General features: G+C 39.5%; 1 long non-coding RNA gene across 1 annotated transcript in view; it reads left to right on the forward strand.

The window, feature by feature from the left end:
• The first annotated feature begins 552 nt into the window (after nt 1-552).
• Nucleotides 553-5,728, forward strand: part of LOC116087334 — a 23,438-nt gene continuing 18,262 nt past the window's right edge. Inside the window, exon 1 of the long non-coding RNA XR_004117373.1 lies at nt 553-622. This is a non-coding gene — a long non-coding RNA (uncharacterized LOC116087334). The remainder of the gene's footprint in view (nt 623-5,728) is intronic.

The raw sequence follows: 5,728 nt of genomic DNA on the forward strand, positions 1-5,728 counted from the left end.
ACTCTACGCAAGCAGGTCCTTGCTGTTTGTCACAACTCTTCAGGGCACCAACAGTTGGCACAAGACTTGGAATATGCTGAATGTGAGAACAGTACAATATTTAGGAGTTGAGCCAAAAGACCTAGAAACTTCCATCCTTCCCTGTCCTGAGCATTCTAGACCCACCAGGACCTTACACGGAGCTCCTATGTGTATGGTTTCCCTCTGAACTGTCACATCTTTTTGGAGTGCTCACACTAAGGGGTTTCTTGGCTTCCCTCACAGCTCAAGAGTTTTGAGCTAGAAGTGGGAGTACAGCGAGCGTAGCACCTCAAAGTCATCCACAGCAGAGAGTTTAAGGCCTATGTCTCTATGTGAAGAGCAAAATAAACAACTGTCTGGAACATAGAACAATTTTCCTATTTGCCTAAAAGAGGTAGATAGATTGCTCAGAGCCGATAAACGTCCATTTGGCCTAAATCCCATCTGGAGTTCTGAGTGAGCTATAGAACCTACCTAACAGTATAGCACGGTTTCTATGGAGAGGCGAGTTCTGAATTCCAGTAAAGCACAGACTTTTGCCATTGCCACCAGCAGGAGCAGCCAGCTTTTCGCCTTTCTTCTGCAACCTGCCAGCCCAACGGTAGGGAACTGCCCAAGTCATGAGCGCTTTACTATTTAGGAAGGAATGTGGGAGCAGGGAGGGTCTGACAGAAAAGCTAGCTAGTTGGGAGAGGGAATGGGGCAGAAGAGCCTAACTACCTCTGGGTCTTAGGTTCCTCCGAGATAGGCTGATCTTCAGACCAAACCCAGGCCTTGGTGTGTCAATGACTTCCTCAGCCTTGCGGTTGAATAAAACAGTGGAGTTGGGGGTCTGAGAAAAGAGGGCACAGATCAAGAAAAATCTGTTCAACTAGGACTGAGTTTCTATGTATGATTGTGAGTTTTAAAATACTTAAAATCTAAAGCTGCACTGCTGTTATGAGCAGTACTGTTGTCAGTGTTGATGAGGTCAGATCCAGTTCATGCACTGTTTCAGGGATGTCTGAAGTATACAGCCCACATTAGTCCTATTGGGCCCTATTTTGGACTTGAAAGAACACCTTGACCCCTGCTAATCTCTCTCTCTCTCTCTCTCTCTCTCTCTCTCTCTCTCTCTCTCTCTCTCTCCCTCTCTCTCTGTACTTTAATACTTAGCTTGTATAAAGGCAGGATACATTTATAATTTCCTTTTCCAGAATTAAGTGTCTAGAAAAGCAGAAGCTTCAGTTTGATTTCCCCGAGGCTGTGCATAAATGTCAACCAAAAGGCATTTTCGCCAGATGGCAAAACTGAAGATGTGATAAGTTTCCTGTTCTTTTATTATTGTGTGTATATATGTACATATTTGTGAAGGCATACGCATGCCACAGTTTGTATGTGGAGGTTAGAGGGCAAATTGTGGAAAAGCTGCTCTATCTTCTGCCATGTGGGTCCCAGGAATCAACCCCAGGTCATCAGGCCTGGCAATGAGTACCTCTACTTAAGCCATCTTGTCAGCCCCTCCCATATCTTTAGGAAACTTGTTTGGAGAATCAAAAAGTAATTAAATGTAACCTTAAAATAATAATAGTGACATAAAGATGTTTCTTTTTGTTGTTAAGTACAAATTGATTTAAATCGGAATGGTTCACTTTTAATCTAAATCTCTTTTATCTGATTTAAGACGTTATGTCAAATTACGTTCACATAACAATAACATTAAGTTAAAAAAGTAAAACATGACCTAGAAAAATTTATCAGATTCAGAAAAGAAACAGGGGCCAGCTTAAATTCCAGAACCTAGTAGCTTTGGTAATGAATTATCAGATTGAACAAGTCCATGAAATTACTTAGGTACAATCAGTTCAAAGATATTTTCCAAGACTATCCTACATAATATAGTGTAGAGCATTTGAAAGCAGACCAACACACACAGCAGGCCCCATCATTCATGGAGAGAAGGAAGGGGGAAGGGAAAGGGAGAGGGGAGAGAGAGGGAGAGACGGAGAGAGCTGAGAACTTTAATATATTATAACTACTAAACCAAGTGATTGCTTCCCTCAAACAAAAGCAAAACTGAGCCCAAGGTGAGCTCCTGGAAACGTTAACAATTTAAATTGATGAGAAATTAACAGAGGCCCCAGCAGTCACCCTCGTTCTTGGATAAAAGACTGTGAAGAAATTGGCTTGACCGGAGTTAACAAGATGTTTTGGAAGAACTAGGGAGAGATGAAAAGCAAGGAGAGCCTATTTTGAGAAGATGGCCCTGTTGAAACAGAGCTTGACGGGCAGAATACATGCCAATTACGAGGTCACTGAATCGTCTCAGGAAGGAAGGTGACAGAGCACAGTATGGAGAGACATGAAGAGGGATACAGAAAGCCACTCCAACAGAAAGACAGATACAATGAGCAGCTCATTAGACATGAGTAGAAGACAATTCTCTTCACTCTTGAACTTTCGATCTTGGTTATTTTTTTTTCCTGGAGCCATTTTTCTTATTATGATGTCATTACATTTCTCCCTCTACACCCTCCCACATACAGATCCCCAGTCTCCTCTAAAGTCATGGCCTCTTTTTTTCCCACTAATTGTTATTGCATACATACATGTGATGCATACATACATACATACATATCACCTGCTCAATCCATGTACTCTTACTTGCATGTGTGTTCCCAGGACTGACAAGGCTGTTCCCAGGCACAGACAACCAGTTGCTGTGCTCTTCCTTGGGGAAGAACCCCTGTCCCAATTTACCTCAGTTGCCTACAGGCACGCAGGGCGGGGGCCTTTCCCCAACCAGTTTGACATGGGGAAATTTCATCCTCGTTCAATCTATGTTTGGTCAGTCATGTTGGTGAGTTTATATGTGCCTCTTCTGACGTTACTACGAGACACGGCCTCAACAGTAAAGTCCCTGATCCTCTGGCTCTTACGAACTTTCTACACCTCCTGCAATGTGCCCTGAGCCTTGGGTGCAGGACTTGTTTTGTAGGAGAGTCCACTGGGACTGGACTCTCCAGCTCTGCGTTTTGATTGACTGTGGTTTTATGTAATGATCCCTGTCTTTGCAAAGAGAAGTTACCTTAGTGTGGAGGGAAGACTACTTACCTGTGGGGAGAAGGACTAATGTTTTCATTGTTATTGTGGATTGTGTTGGTTTAGGAAGTTAGAGGCTGTAGATTCTCCTCCAAAAACCATGGCTTCCTGGCACTGAGTAGTTACTTAGTTTCCAGTAGCAGGCATGACTCCTCTCTTGCTGTCCTGGTCTTACGTCCATGAGCCATTTCTTTTTCTTCCTTTCTTTCTTTTTTAATTGATTTAAGTTTTATTGCATTATGATGAGAAAAGATACATGATTTCAATTTATCTAAATTTGTTAACATTTAAAAATATATTTCAAGTAAATAGAATTAAATCACATTCTTGTTTCCCTTTTGTACCCCAACTCCTCCCAGAGACTCCACTTCAATATCTACAATACCTTTTTTGTCATATTCTTTAAAATTTATAAAATATTATAACAATAAAAATGAGTATTATAAATGTTGTTTGATATAAAACAACAATCAGTTTAACAGTCTTATGTAGATGCATATCTACAGCAATACTGAAAATATACTTTTTTTCTCAATATTAATTTTAAATAACTCCAAACATATTAACTGTATATTTTAAAATAATACATCACTACTAGTATTTTTTTATTGAACATAAATATATAAAGTCTTTTTGTTTGTTTGTTTGTTTTGTATTTAGTAGAGCTTAAAATCTTGGCTCTTACTGTGGTACAAGCCCAAAATAACAATTTTTAGACATTGGATTTCATGGTAATAAGGCTGTACTTCAATGACCCTCACATCACCAAAGGATTTTACCTCCATCATAACTAAGCTGAGAGTTGACAGTACTGCTGCGCCAAGGAATGAACTGTATGCACGATTTTTGGATACAGACTTCCTGCTATGGTCAAAGCTAATTGACTTGAGTGAGTGACTTTATTCTCAGCCCACAGAGAACAGGTAACATTCATTTATGAAATGGTGTGTGTATTAAGATGGTCTATCCATAAAGTCACTCACCAAGTATTTCAATGAACAATGGTTCTGCTTGGAGGGTGGCACAGACATTAGGTGTGGGTAAGAATCTGGTTCATTGACTGTGATAATTTGGAAAAGCATTCATCTCAGAGAAAGAGTAACTTATAAAGTCCTCTTCTTCAAACTTGATACAAGAGCTACAAATGTCAAGCAAAGCATTCAGTCTCATTTTGTTCTCTAACAAGCCACCTCCCAAGTTAATTGTTTACATTTCTTTTGGATGTATAAATACTTTTGGAATACGTAAGCTGTTCTGAAAACCATAGTATAGTGTAAAAACATAAAATAAACAACACTACTAATAGAGAGGCTGAGATAGGAGAAGCATGAATTCAAGACCATTATGTGGTACACAGCAAGACATTGTCACATACAAACAAGCTGAAACTGTATATGGATTGTACAATATTGGACCTATTTCTCCAATTACCAAATTAGAGAGACCATTGGATGACAGTCAACAAATTTTTTTAAAGATTTTTTTTTATTTATTTTATGTGTATGAGTACACTGTAGCTGTACAGATGACCATGAGCTATCATGTGTGTGGCTGCTGGGAATTGAACTCAGGACCTCTGCCAGCCCAGCTTGCTCTGGCGTAATTCATTGTAGCTGTCTTCAGACACACCAGAAGCGGGTGTCAGATCTCATCACGGGTGGTTGTGAGCCACCATGTGGTTGCTGGATCTGAACTCCGGACCTTTGGAAGAGCAGTCAGTGCTCTTACCTGCAGAGCCATCTCGTCAGACCAGTCAGCAAATCTCTAATTCCTCATATTTTTGGATTTCAATCAATTAGGATATGTTGGTAGTATTAATTTTCATATTGAGATATTAAGAAAAAGTAATTGTTACTTCCTGTTGTTTTGTTGTAAGAGGTGGAATTAGGTTTGTGTGGGTTTGTTGAAAGATTACTTTCTTGCTTCTTCTAGGGTGTAGTTTTGCTCCTTATGTTGGTGTTTTCCATTTATTATCCTTTGTAGGGCTGGATTTGTGGAAAGATACTGTGTAAATTTCATTTTGTTATAGAATATCTTGTTTTTTCCATCTATGGTAATTGATGTTTTGCTAGGTATAGTAGCCTGGGCTGGCATTTGTGTTCTTGTAGGGTCTGTATGACATCTGCCCAGAATCTTCTAGCTTTCATAGTCTCTGGTGAGAAGTCTGTTGTAATTCTGATAGGCCTGCCTTTATATGTTACTTGACCTTTTTCCTTTACTGCTTTTAAAATTCTTTCTTTGTTTACTGCATTTGGTGTTTTTATTATTATGTGATGGGAGGAATTTCTTTTCTGGTCCAGTCTATTTGGAGTTCTGTAGGCTTCCTGTATGTTCATGGGCATCTCTTTCTTTAGGTTAGGGAAGTTTTCTTATATAATTTTCTTCTATAATTTTAAGATATTTACTGGCCCATTACATTGGGAGTCTTCACTCTCTTCTATACCTATTATCCTTAGGTTTGGTCTTCTCATTGCGTCCTGGATTTCCTGGATGTTCTTGGGTTAGGAGCTTTTTGCTTTTTGCATTTTCTTTGACTGTTGTGTCAATGTTTCCTATGATATCTTCTGCCCCTGAGATTCTCTCTTCTATTTCTTGTATTCTGTTGGTGATGCTTGCATCTATGACT

This window comes from Mastomys coucha, unplaced genomic scaffold (genome assembly GCF_008632895.1).
Source record: "Mastomys coucha isolate ucsf_1 unplaced genomic scaffold, UCSF_Mcou_1 pScaffold13, whole genome shotgun sequence".
Lineage (NCBI taxonomy): Eukaryota > Metazoa > Chordata > Mammalia > Rodentia > Muridae > Mastomys > Mastomys coucha.